Genomic DNA, 12793 nt, shown 5'->3' with positions numbered 1-12793 from the left:
CCAGGTCTCTCTGCAGAGCCTCCCTGCCCTCGAGCAGATCAACACTCCCACCCAACTCGGTGTCATCTGCTCGAGGGTAGGGAGGCTCTGCAGAGAGACCTGGACAGGCTGGAGCCATGGGCTGAGGCCAACTGGAGGAGTTTCCATAAGGCCAAATGCCGGGGGCTGCCCTTGGGCCACAACAACCCCCAGCAGCGCTACAGGCTTGGGGAGAAGTGGCTGGAGAGCTGCCAGTCAGAGAGGGACCTGGGGGAGGTGATTGACAGCCAGCTGAACAGGAGCCAGCAGTGTGCCCAGGTGGCCAAGAAGGCCAATGGCATCCTGGCTTGTGTCAGCAATAGCGTGGCCAGCAGGGACAGGGAAGGGATCTGACCCCTGTACTCGGCACTGGTGAGGCCGCCCCTCGATTCCTGTGTTCAGTTTTGGGCCCCTCACTACAAAAAGGACATTGAATGACTCGAGCGTGTCCAGAGAAGGGCAACGGAGCTGGTGCAGGGTCTGGAGCACAGGTCGTACGGGGAGCGGCTGAGGGAACTGGGGGTGTTTAGTCTGGAGAAGAGGAGGCTGAGGGGAGACCTCATCGCCCTCTACAGCTACCTGAAGGGAGGATGCAGAGAGCTGGGGATGAGTCTCTTTAACCAAGTCATAAGCAACAGGACAAGAGGGAATGGCCTCAAATTGCTCCAGGGAAGGTTTAGACTGCATATTAGGAAGCATTTCTATCCAGAATGGGTTGTTAGGTGTTGGAATGGGCTGCCCAGGGAGGTGGTGGAGTCCCCATCCCTGGAGGTGTTTAAGAGCACATTGACAGAGCACTGAGGGATACAGTGTACTTGGGAACTGTTAATGTTGGGTTGATTGTTGGACTGGATGATCTTCAAGGTCATTTTCAATTTCATCGTTTTCCAACCTAGACAATTCTGTGATTCAAAGACAAATAAATCCACTATTACAAAGATAGTAAGACTTGGTGTTTCATCCCGTATGAGCTTCTGAGCATCTAAAAAGATGGTAGAGAGCAGTGTGATATGACTTAATGTAGCAAAAGGCAAGCTGTGTTATTTGGCTGCAGAAGTAGAGATAAGGATAGCATAGAACAGAAAGAGATAGTATTGCTCTAGTGAGCTTACTAAAGTGCAGAAAATAAGCAACAATTTGTCAGTAGATCAAAGCAATCTTTCCCAGCATTTGCACTGTATTTAACTTTTTTTTGCTCTTCATCCTGTTTTGCTTTTGGTATACTTGATGTCAAATTTGATTGTAAGTACAAAGATGACTAAATATTATGTTCCTTCTAGCTACAATCCTTTAATTTTTCTTCACTATTTCTTTTTGAAACTGCATTTCTTTGGTATATGGCTACTCTCCAGAAAGTCATAATATTATGATCTGTCATATAAAAACACATATAGGGGTGACAGCAAACTCACAGGTCTCACTTACTGTACCTGGTTTGTGAACAGGAAACATGAAGAGAACATCTAAGCAAAGAGGTTTAACATGTCTTCAATAGCAGAAGAACTTGGCCTGTTGTATAGGCTAGAACACTCAAGCTCTACATGGCATTTTCAAGTACTTCCCTTACTTTGAAATAACAGGGTTTATGAGTCGCTGAAATTCCTGCAGTGTGGTATAAACAACTAATTTGAGGAATGATCTGAAGTTTTGGTTTCCAAGAGAACATGGATTAATCCTCAAACAGCAGCACTTGAGACTGGCTGTATACAGGAGAAAAACCCTCCGCTGCCCCAGCAGTGGAGGCAACCCAGTATCTAACAAATAGAATTTTCTCTGCCTTGCTTCCTTCAGGTGATACTAGCAGCACTGGGAGATCTCAAAAATATGAGCCTCAGAAAGCATTACAATTTTGTCTTAAAAGCTAAGCATCATAGTAGCCACGTGCTCTGTAGTTTCACTATATGCAGCGGACAGTAGCATTACATGGAATGGAGGAAGATGGACTGCAAATAATCAACTGACTAGATTTAAGCCTCTGAGAGTAAAGCTGAGGGCATCAACAACAGTAAATTAACAACAGCCAGAAGGATAAGGAAAGAAGAGCTTTCACAAACATATCCAGGAGGAAAGGAATACAAAAGGCCTATTTAATATAGGAACACTGAAGTGAGATTGATAACTGAAATGGTAGAAATTTATTTAAAAGAACACTGGAAATGAGGGACTTGAAAATCAGTGAGGATGTAATGCAGTAACTGATAAAAGGCAAGTAAGAAAATATTTGTGAAATTTGAGCTTACTGCAGCACAGAGTTCAGATTAATTTGCTGAACCAGTCAGTAAAGGAATCAGTTAATGGACTTGCTGTAGTTCTGATACTTATTCAGATAGAGCACTAGGAATGTGCTAGGAGACTATGGAAATAATATATCTTTATCAAGTAAAGGTACTTATTTTGTAGATGGTTACATCTCCTCAAAAATAATTTGAGAAGATTCTAAAGAGATATCATCTGGCTTGTAGTAAAGCGTCTGATAAAGGCATTTAAGAGATGTCAGATGTTTATGTACCAGTGATTAGGGTTAGCAATTAGTCAGAAACATTGACAAGCAAGTGAACAATTTTTGTTTATAGTCCACCTCCCCTGTTCTAATGCAGAGGATAGAGAGGAACTGTGATTTGATATTTACCTGGACAATAGTCAGGAAGAAAGCCATAGGTTGCATTTAGACAATTCAGTAGATATCTAATTGTATTTGACCTAATAAGCGCCAGCTGCCGAAGGAAAAATCTACACTACTAGTATTCCAAGAGTCAGAGAAAACTAGAGTTGGAGGATACTGACGGTGAGATATGAATCCACAATGGTTTAGATCAGTAAAATGTAGTTTGAGCTGTAGGAATCTTCTACAGCTGTGGTAACACTGCACTTGGTTCTGAGCTCACAGTTGCCAGAGAGCTGCATAATGAGTAGAAGGAGATTCAGAGAGCAAGGAAAGTGATTGGAAATGAGAATTTAGGAAGGAAACTTAAGAGCTGAATAATTACTGCTTGGTGAAAGCAGAGGCTGTGGCATGGGATGACTGTCTTGTTGAAAGGGTACCCTCTCAGAAAATAAAGTTGGGGTTTTTTTTAAGGCATTTTGACAAGTAACCAGAATGTTGTGTTACTTTCTTAGAGATGTATAGACAGGGAGTTTTCCACCTGGAAAAGTCTTTTTCTTCCTCTGTTAAGATCTAGCCAAACCAAAACCAACAAATCCCTACTTGTCAGGACTAACAGTACGTGTCCCTCAGAGATGCAGCAGTCAAAGTAGGTAGATCTGACCCCTTGCCTTTGAACCAAGATACTTGTGAAGAGAGTGACAAGAGTGCAATGCTGAGCATTTGGGGCAGACAGCTGTATGTGCCTGCCACCTCTTCTGAGAATGATTTAGGGGGCTGCACATAAAGAGGAAACCTCCTTCCACTGAGTTTAAAGAGGTAGATTAGCTCCCTAACACTGGGAGTGAAAGTTCTTCTTAGTCTTGAAACTCTCACTTGCAATTGCCTGATTTCCCTATTAAGATTAACCAAATAAAAAAACAGGGTATTTCTCAACAACTCAACCATAGGCAATATTCATATTTAATCTGCAATGCTGTTGCAAGTTTTCAGTTTGGTCTGCAGAATAAAGCTAGGCCACAACAACCCCCAGCAGCGCTACAGGCTTGGGGAGGAGTGGCTGGAGAGCTGCCAGTCAGAGAGGGACCTGAGGGGGTGATTGACAGCCGGCTGAACAGGAGCCAGCAGTGTGCCCAGGGGGCCAAGAAGGCCAATGGCATCCTGGCTTGTGTCAGCAATAGCGTGGCCAGCAGGGACAGGGAAGGGATCTGACCCCTGTACTGGCACTGGTGAGGCCGCCCCTCGATTCCTGTGTTCAGTTTTGGGCCCCTCACAACAAAAAGGACATTGAATGACTCGAACGTGTCCAGAGAAGGGCAACGGAGCTGGTGCAGGGTCTGGAGCACAGGTCGTACGGGGAGCGGCTGAGGGAACTGGGGGTGTTTAGTCTGGAGAAGAGGAGGCTGAGGGGAGACCTCATCGCCCTCTACAGCTACCTGAGAGGAGGGTGCAGAGAGCTGGGGATGAGTCTAACCAAGTAATAAGCAACAGGACAAGAGGGAATGGCCTCAAATTGCTCCAGGGAAGGTTTAGACTGGATATCAGGAAGCATTTCTTTCCAGAAGGGGTTGTTAGGGGTTGGAATGGGCTGCCCAGGGAAGTGATGGAGTCCCCATCCCTGGAGGTGTTTAGGAGTCGGGTCGACATAGCGCTGAGGGATACGGTGTAGTTGGGAACTGTCAGTATTAGGTTAATGGTTGGACTGGATGATCTTCAAGGTTTTTTCCAACCTAGACAATCCTGTGATTCTGTTCTTACAATTCTGTATCATGCAATGGGCTCCTTTGTGGGACTTAGCCTCCTGCAACAGAACAAAACCAGATCTTGAAATGGAGGGAAGAAGTGCAAGAATAACAAGATTTAAATGTCAACAGGCTGATCAACATTTTGTCTTTCCTCTGCAGTCAGTGGAGTTTGTTCTTACCATGTCACATGAGATGCATATGAAACAAGTTTTACCTCTTACCCATTCCAGCAGGCAGATCTGTTATGTTGCGAATTGCATAGTAGTCATCAGAAAAGTGATCTGGTGGTTTTAAAGTCCCTGCAGCAATTATATCCTGTTCCACCTGAATTTCTGTTTCATTATGGCAGTGCACTCTTAGCAAACCAAATGTTTTCTAGTCATCATCAAGTCATGCTTCTGTAAGTCTTCTGTGGAGATTTATCTTTGCAAATCACATGAAATGTGCCCATTGCATATGCCCTACCAAGTATTTAGATTAGTTCTAATTATACAAAATAAACCCACCCTTCTGTATGAATCAAACAAGCAACATTTGCATGTGTGCATATGAAACCACGTTACATCACTTTTAAAGGGGGACTAATGAGGCACAGTTTTGATCTCTGGTAGTTTAGCTTTTCTGTCTAACTAGTGCTGTTGCATTTTTCTCAGCCTTACAAGTATCTGTAGAGTTCTGGCTTGTAAGGCACTTCAGTATGAAAGCACAGTCACATGAGATTTTGTTGTTGTAGTTTACTTCTGCAAGTATGAGCTTCTCTTTAAGTGTCTATAATGATAAAATAGACCTAAAACTGAAATAGTAGTTTATAACCATGAGTTGCCTTTAAAAAATTAAAAAAAAAAAAAAAAAAAAAAAAAAAAAAAAAAAAAAAAAAGAAAAAGACTGGAATCACTGTTTCTGTATGATAAATGGGCAGTAGATGAGGTGGAGAAGAACCCTCTGTGTTCAGTAAACATTAACTCTTTTGGGCAGGAAAGAACCTTCAGCCTTCTCCCATGGCCCACGTGCTTGCTCAGCAGCTCCCACGGGGCTGGGGACCAACAGGCCCTTGCAAAGCCAAGCACTGCCTGAACTTCACTGTAGGAACTTGGCATAGCATAAAAGGGAGATTCAGCCTGCAGGCAGATCTGCCTGCCTCGAGGTAAGGCTGTGTCAGTTTTCACTGTAGATCCTCCTGCCTGGATTCTGCTTCAGACATCTCTGTCTCTAACCTACTTGACTTCCTGGAGTCTTTACCTCCTGCCCTGTGTGCCCCCCACTCTCCCCAAGCTCCCTGGTCCCCCACTTTTGCATACTGGGGAAAACACTCCCTTGACTGCCCCATGCAGGTTTTGTGAAAGGAAATGACCACCAGAAACCCGTCCTCTTCAGGCATCTGTGCCCCTTCCTGAAGCCTACATGGGAATTCACATGTGCCTACAGTGCTGATAACCCTGTTGGGACATGGTACAAATTAATTGAGACGCTTCCAAGCCAGTCTGAGGACACAAGCAGAGCTGTGTATCACAGGTAGGTATCAATACAGCTCCAGCATGACATCTTTCCAGGTGATGCTGTTTCAAGCTTCTGTCCCATCAGTGCCCTTTATTCACACAAACTCCACGTCACATGAGATTCCTAGCAAAATGAATCCTCCTTAATCTTCAATGATCACCTATAACCACTGATCAACTTCTCCTGCCTGTTCTTCCCAGACAGCTCTCTTGGCCTGTACTTCTCAGGACCACACCTAGAAACTCAGATACTTAATCTCCCCCCTGTCCCTGACAAGAGAGTGATTCTGGTTCTCCAGACATCTACAACAGGTCAGAAGGTTTCTTTCCTCATAAAAAACACTGATACAGGGATGTATCCTCCTGTCAGCCTTGTCCTCTAGTTCCTGACCCCTTCAGTAGGGAGAGAATGTGCTACAGGGATAGTCTCTATCCCAGGCTGTGTGGTAGAGGCAGAGGCAGCACCAGTGTTTTGTCATCTATCATGTGTACAACCAAGGGAAGGAAGAAGAATCTCTGGGCCTCCACACAATAATGACTGTGATCTGTCTGCTAACAGTTGCTTAATTGTCTGGATCTCCCAACAATTAGAGTTCTCCTATTTTTCCCTTCTGAGCAATACTGTACAGAGGATAAGGAAAAGAAGGGAAAAAACGGGCAAAAACCACTCAGACAAGTTCTCTGAAATCCATGGTACTGCCAGAGGAAAAAATCTGGACATGACATCCTAGCTTTTGGTTATATGGTTGGAACACAAGTCCACCCTTTTCATAATAAAGCTGCAGAGCAATGCCTATCAAAGAACACAGGTTTATACAAGCAACACAAGCAATATAGGTTAATCCTTGCAGCAGGAAATACATTGTGTTGCCAATAATAGGTCTGTACTGAGGTAACCAAGTTATGTTGAACATCTGATGACACATAAGGCTGTCCTATCTGTGCTGAAAAAATAAGGGCCTCTCTCTGAACTTTTCTTCTCTATTTATCTACTTTCGGTTTGGAAGAATATTGGGTAACATTAAAGAGATTAGTAGAATATTAAATACAGTTCTGGAGAAGAAACAAATAAATGCCCGTAAGATGCTTCTTGATCACAGCTGCAATAAACTGGTTCTGGCGGCAAAGAAATTTTCTGCTACTTAAGTGGTCACTGGACACATTCCATCCTTATGATGATCTACTTTGAGAAGGTTTATTCTTCCAACAATAATGCAACAGAAACAGTCATGAACAGAGGGAGTCCTATAAAGTAACTAAAGAGTAGATGAGAACAATATGTGGGGTTTTTTGTTGGTTTTAAAAATCTGTGTGTGTGTGGCTGTAATTTATAGCTATGCATCCTAGATCGTTTACTTAGGAATCCGTATATGTTGCAGTACTTGGTGTAAGGGAAGAGGAAATAAATTGCTTTTTACAGGATTCCCACCTCTGATGCTGGGTCTGTGATGATTTACGCAGCCCTCGAGGTCAGCTGGAGGACTCCGGAGTTGAGAAGCCCTGGTGCACACTGTGCGTCTTGCGTGCCCTGCTCAGGTCTTGCAGACCCTCAGTGTGGACCCATCTCTAGAAAAGATGCCCCAGAGCTGTGATGCTGGCCGTTAGCCATCTAAAAATTTCCCTATGGAAGCAGGACTTTCAAATGGCAATTTATGTTTTGCCATAGTGCACAGGAGCAGAAAACTGCTGAGGTCCAATTCATGATGTTTTCTGGTTTATATTCAAATTACTCAATTTTAACAGGTTTCCTAAGAAAATAACATGGTTTTGATTGTACTGCCTGATCATTTGTCTGTAATTCCTTCTGCACCAGTAACTTTTTTTTAACCCCATGGCCAATTTCCAGGTGCTTTAAGTCTCAAAAATGACAATATTCTCATAGCTGTAGTAAGAATGAGCAGCTGGATGAAGATGGAGATCAAAATTAATGCTGCAACTGAAAGGAAAACAGGCAAAACTCAGCTGCTATGAATACTGTTAACAACTGGCTGGCTGAGCAGCACACATGTAAATCTCTATCTAGAGTAGTTTGCCAGACTTTTGCCCCATTGGGGTATTACAGAGGACAAAGGACACCAATCTATAAGAAACTTTGATATACACATTCTGTGGGTCAAAACCAACTTGTTTCAAATATCAAGGCAAAATTCTTCCATGTTCAAACATGAAGTTAACCTATAACAAGGGGAAATACTATGCAAGTTTAAATATATAACAAAGAACTGAGGCTCCTCATTTCACAACGGGTTGCTAATTGGCTGCTAATTTCATACTTAACTGAAATCAACAAAATTATCCACGATCCAAGAGCTGTGCTGGTGGATCTCAAGCATCATCATTCCTAGAATCCTGCCACTGTAGAACCTTCCAGCCTCCCAGAGCTTATGGGTAAAAAAGGTTCACTGCAGAAGAACTTCTAGAATTAAACAGAAACCACAAATGATTTTTCACTTAAATGAAACTGGAAATAACAATCTTACTAAAATAAGACAATTGTTAGAATATTTTTTGCCTTCTGAACAGTTTCTAGCAACAGTTGTTCACTAACCTATTAGTGTCACTAACCCTTTATCCTACCGTATGACACACTATACTCATTTGTTTGCTCTTTCCTTTGGCAAAGAATACCATTTCTGCCAAAACACGTGAATTTTTTCAAGACATTTCACATATCCTCAGATTATTTTTAATAAAGTGCTGGCTATAAATATCCACTGAGGAAATATGCAACATATTCATTTGCCTTCTAATCTTAAACCTAACAAAACTTCCTCCATAAAGAGTCTGAATGTGAACAAACTCAGACAATTTGAGATGTTTTTCCATCACATGCAGCAGACTCAAGAAGCCCAACCAACTACTAGCTCCTTCTGTTCAGACTGGAGAGAGTTGACCATGCATCAGCATATGCAGCATCCTTTACTTTGCAGGGCAACTGCTGCGCCCCCAAAAGGCTCCAAAATATTCAAGGCAACCCAGGTTTAAGTAATAGTGTTCGGATTCACCAGTAAACTGAAGTTTAGGCAGACTCCGGAACACAGCTCTGATGGGCTTTCCACAGGAACCACCCCTGAACCAGTAACCACATCTCCTTCAACTTGACATAGCTTCTGCCTGCTCATATACCATCATCTCCAGATGGTGACCTCTTACACAGTTATCATATAAAGCTTGATAACATTTCTGAAACATTCAAGCAAGACTTCCCTGTTCCCATGTAAAACAAGAGAAAACAAAGCAGAAAACCACTACATCAAGCTTTCAGCCCTATTGCATTGCTTCTAGAATACCTGCACTACCAAAGCCTCCTTCCCACTTGCTTCAGCTGTGGCCTTTTGCAGTTTGAGAGGGTGAAAGCAAGGAAGTAGATGTTGAGAACTGCCTTACAATAACAATGAAAAGAGGATGACTGTAAAAGTTTGCTTGGGCCCCTAGTAGAGGACTGTATCTCTACACACCTTCTCTCTCTGGGCACATACATTCCACTGGTAATTCTGTCCTGGATCATCACAGCATTACCCTAATCATATGAAAAAAGGCGTAACTGTGCTACCTATTCTCATTCTTTGCTGCCACACTCTCTTCCTGCCTCCCAAGTGTTGCTATTGCTACCTGTATGGGCCAAGTTGGAAGCCACCAGAGATTACCTGCAGGTCCTATGGCTACCACAAGATCTTAATACAAGAGCAACCTTTGCTTACAATCAATGAATTATATGGATAATAAGCAAGTACTTAGAAGGTTGCATTTATCCAGGGCACCAAAGCTGACATGGTAGAAGACTGGCTGAGCCAAGGCCATGCCATAGAACCACAAGAGCACATGAAAACACTCCTGCAATACTGGTGCTTGGCTGTCTGGATGATCATTATAAGGGGATGAAATGTTTAGCACAAAGCAGTGATATAGCTGCTTATGCCTGCTAAATACTGCTGTGGTACTAACACTAAGTGGTTCTATTAGCAAGTTTGTTTTGACAGTTCTTAATTACAGAGAAACTTTGGAAGATATAAACATCAAAGGAACCCTTTTCCCTAACTAGATAAGTCTTCTCTTTATTCCTATGAAATTTTTTAATTTCTCACCTTATTCAGTTTGAAAACCTGCTGTAGGCTGTTAGGATTTAAATCAATACATGCTTATTTGGAGACTTTAAAGGTAAAGAAAAGGTAACGTAGACTGGTACAAAATTGCTTCCTTTCAATGGTTTGCAGGTGCATAAGAAATAGAATTAAATACCTTTCTGGTCTCCCAAACTCTCCACTATAATCCCCCAGGACAGTCATTTTTTTACTGAATTTAAAAGCTCTCCCTAAAGACTGTGATGTATTTTGAAGTGCAGAGCTGCCTGCTCTCAGTATTGTCTCTGCAAATTCTTATTAGCAGAAAACTTTAGTCCAGCAACTCTTTCTCCATGCAACCTTTTGCAAAAGTATTAGAGGACTGACAAACACCAGAGGAATCAGGATTCAGAAAGGAACTTAACCAAAGGTCTCTACTGAGAAACAGATCCTTACAGACATTACTACAGCCCTTACAGTCATTGAAATGGCCCTAGACTGAGGCGTAACAAAAGCAAAGGACCTGTTCAGCAAGAATGTAATGAGTAGGGATGGAGTCTCTTTTAAACTGTCTGCTCTGTCTTAGTCTGTATTTGCTCTGATTTAAATAGTTATTTATGTGCTAACCAGACATAGCTCTAGAAAGCCAGAGTTTCTTGTATATCAGGGATGCCTGTTTTAAGGAGAAGCCATCTCAAAGCTCTGGATGATTTTGTGGTTCCCACCCAACAGAAAATCACCTTTCTTATGTTGTAAATAACCTGAAACCTTGTTTTTATTATTTAAAAATAATATCTATTACAAATACATTATGAAAGAGAGTTCTGTGTAGTCTGAAAACACATGAAAAACATTCAAATACTATAGGAGTGAAAACTATAAAACCTGCTGCAGGTAAATAAAAGACTGAGTTTGCATGTCCATCTGCTTTCAGTACAGAGTTGTGATGAAGAGGCAGGTTCTTTAATTCGAGCAAAAATTTCAGAGAGATTGTATTTTCTGGGGCTTTTGGCTGCTATCTGCATGAACACACCATCTTGAAGCTTTCCAACAAATGTCACTGGATGTCCAAAGCATGTGACTATGGAACAGTGTAAATGTCCTCCCTGTGACTTGTAAAATACTCAGATATTGTCCTTAAGCCTTGCTACATTTGACTTGAAAAATTTCATAATGCAGTTTGTTCGTTGCTTGTTTTATTTATAGTTACCGCAATTCTAAGAGCCTTGAAGACTCGGCACTAAATTCTTAATACTTTGTCATTTTCACACAGTTTTCCACTGAATTTAGATAGCCAGAAATATTTTTTGCTGCTTAAACAAATGACCAGTTGTCAGCGTAGTGTCCATCCTGGGGATTGACTGTGTTAGCTCCTGGGAAGACCATGCTGGGTTACCCAGGGTGAAAGGTAGATGCCTTATGATGTTTTGGTGGGCTGCTTCACTGAACCAAAATGTCATCTTCAATCACTCTCAGATCCATCCCATTTCATATGAACTAAAGAAATAAATAAAAGTTGCCTTCAGACATTTCCAATCGCTGTGTGAATCCTTAACAGGATATTAGAGGCCCTGGGAGGATGTACAGGGTCAGGAACACGCTACCATTCATCAGCACAGTGGGCAGAGCACTGATTGTGGTTATTGATAATTACAAATACAGCTGCATGGTATTTTTACATAGTGTTATGCTTGCAGCCCTCATTTTGATTAAGGTTTTACTAACCCTCCCTCCTCTTGATTCGCCTCCCTTACCCAGAGAGTACAGTGGCAGTGTAGTTTCTGTTCTTCATATTCATGCATCCTTTTCCCAGCCGCAGATGTTTTGAACACCGCACCTCATCGTGTTTTCCCTCTTGCTGTTTGGATGGCTGAGATAGAGGATGATGAAGAACCCTGTCTTACAGACTCTCTGCAAAGCATCCCCAGACAGTAGTGATGTTTTTAATTTTTTTTTTTTTCTGAAAAATCTTTCTACCCTCTTCCCTCAGTCACATGGCCCTATGCATCTACTATGAAGGTTTTTATCTTGCTTCAGTTAGACAGGGAGATATGCATCGTAAGTCACTCCTGTGCTAAGTGTTAACACACAAGCAAAAAGTTAAAGCAAACAAACTGATCTCACTCTTCTGATGGTTCAGCTGTGGTATAACGAGACAATTTTGAGATGTCTTACAGTTAAAGACATCTACCAGAACCCAGAGCTGGATTTCTTCTGAGGTATTGGTGAAAACTATATCCATGTAAAATACTGATCTGAAAAGTGGCTGCTGCTGCCAGCGCTCCAGCCCGGTGACACGGTGCCTCAGCGATGATGTTTTCTCACCAAGTGGCAACATCACTGCAGCTAACGGCATCAGACAGTGGTCTCACTGTGAGGTTCATTTGCTCGTTTTCACTGATCAGTGACCTCCAGCTGAGTTTTACTACTCAGTAGGTTATTTCTGCCTAGAAGTGTAAACATTTGTATGAACCAAATAAGAGTATTGGGGCACAGTAGAGGAAGGGAACATAAATAGGTATCTGGGTGAAATCCAATAATTCATCTGCCAAACAGGTAAGCAGCTTCATCAAGTTTGCTCCCAGATTCAGACTTCTGAATTTTATCCTAGACAACAAACACCATGACAAGGTAAAGAAGTTCTGCCTTTCCATTATAGTCTAAATAAAATAAATATAGCCATTTTGTCTGTATACTACATTTCTTTAAATTTGTCAACATCTTGATTAAATTTTGTGATTTGAAAAAAAATCAAATACATGGAAATATATTAGTAATTAATTAGTCTATTCTCAGCACACATCTGATGTAGTTTTTATTTGTTACCAGAACATCCACAGAAGTTGAACTGTTAAGAAAATTGCTCAGTGA

The sequence above is a fragment of the Athene cunicularia genome (genome assembly GCF_003259725.1).
Source record: "Athene cunicularia isolate RWA chromosome 2 unlocalized genomic scaffold, athCun1 chr2_part1, whole genome shotgun sequence".
Taxonomy (NCBI): Eukaryota; Metazoa; Chordata; class Aves; order Strigiformes; family Strigidae; genus Athene; species Athene cunicularia.
The sequence above is the reverse complement of the archived record's forward strand: the minus strand, read 5'-3'. Positions refer to the sequence as shown.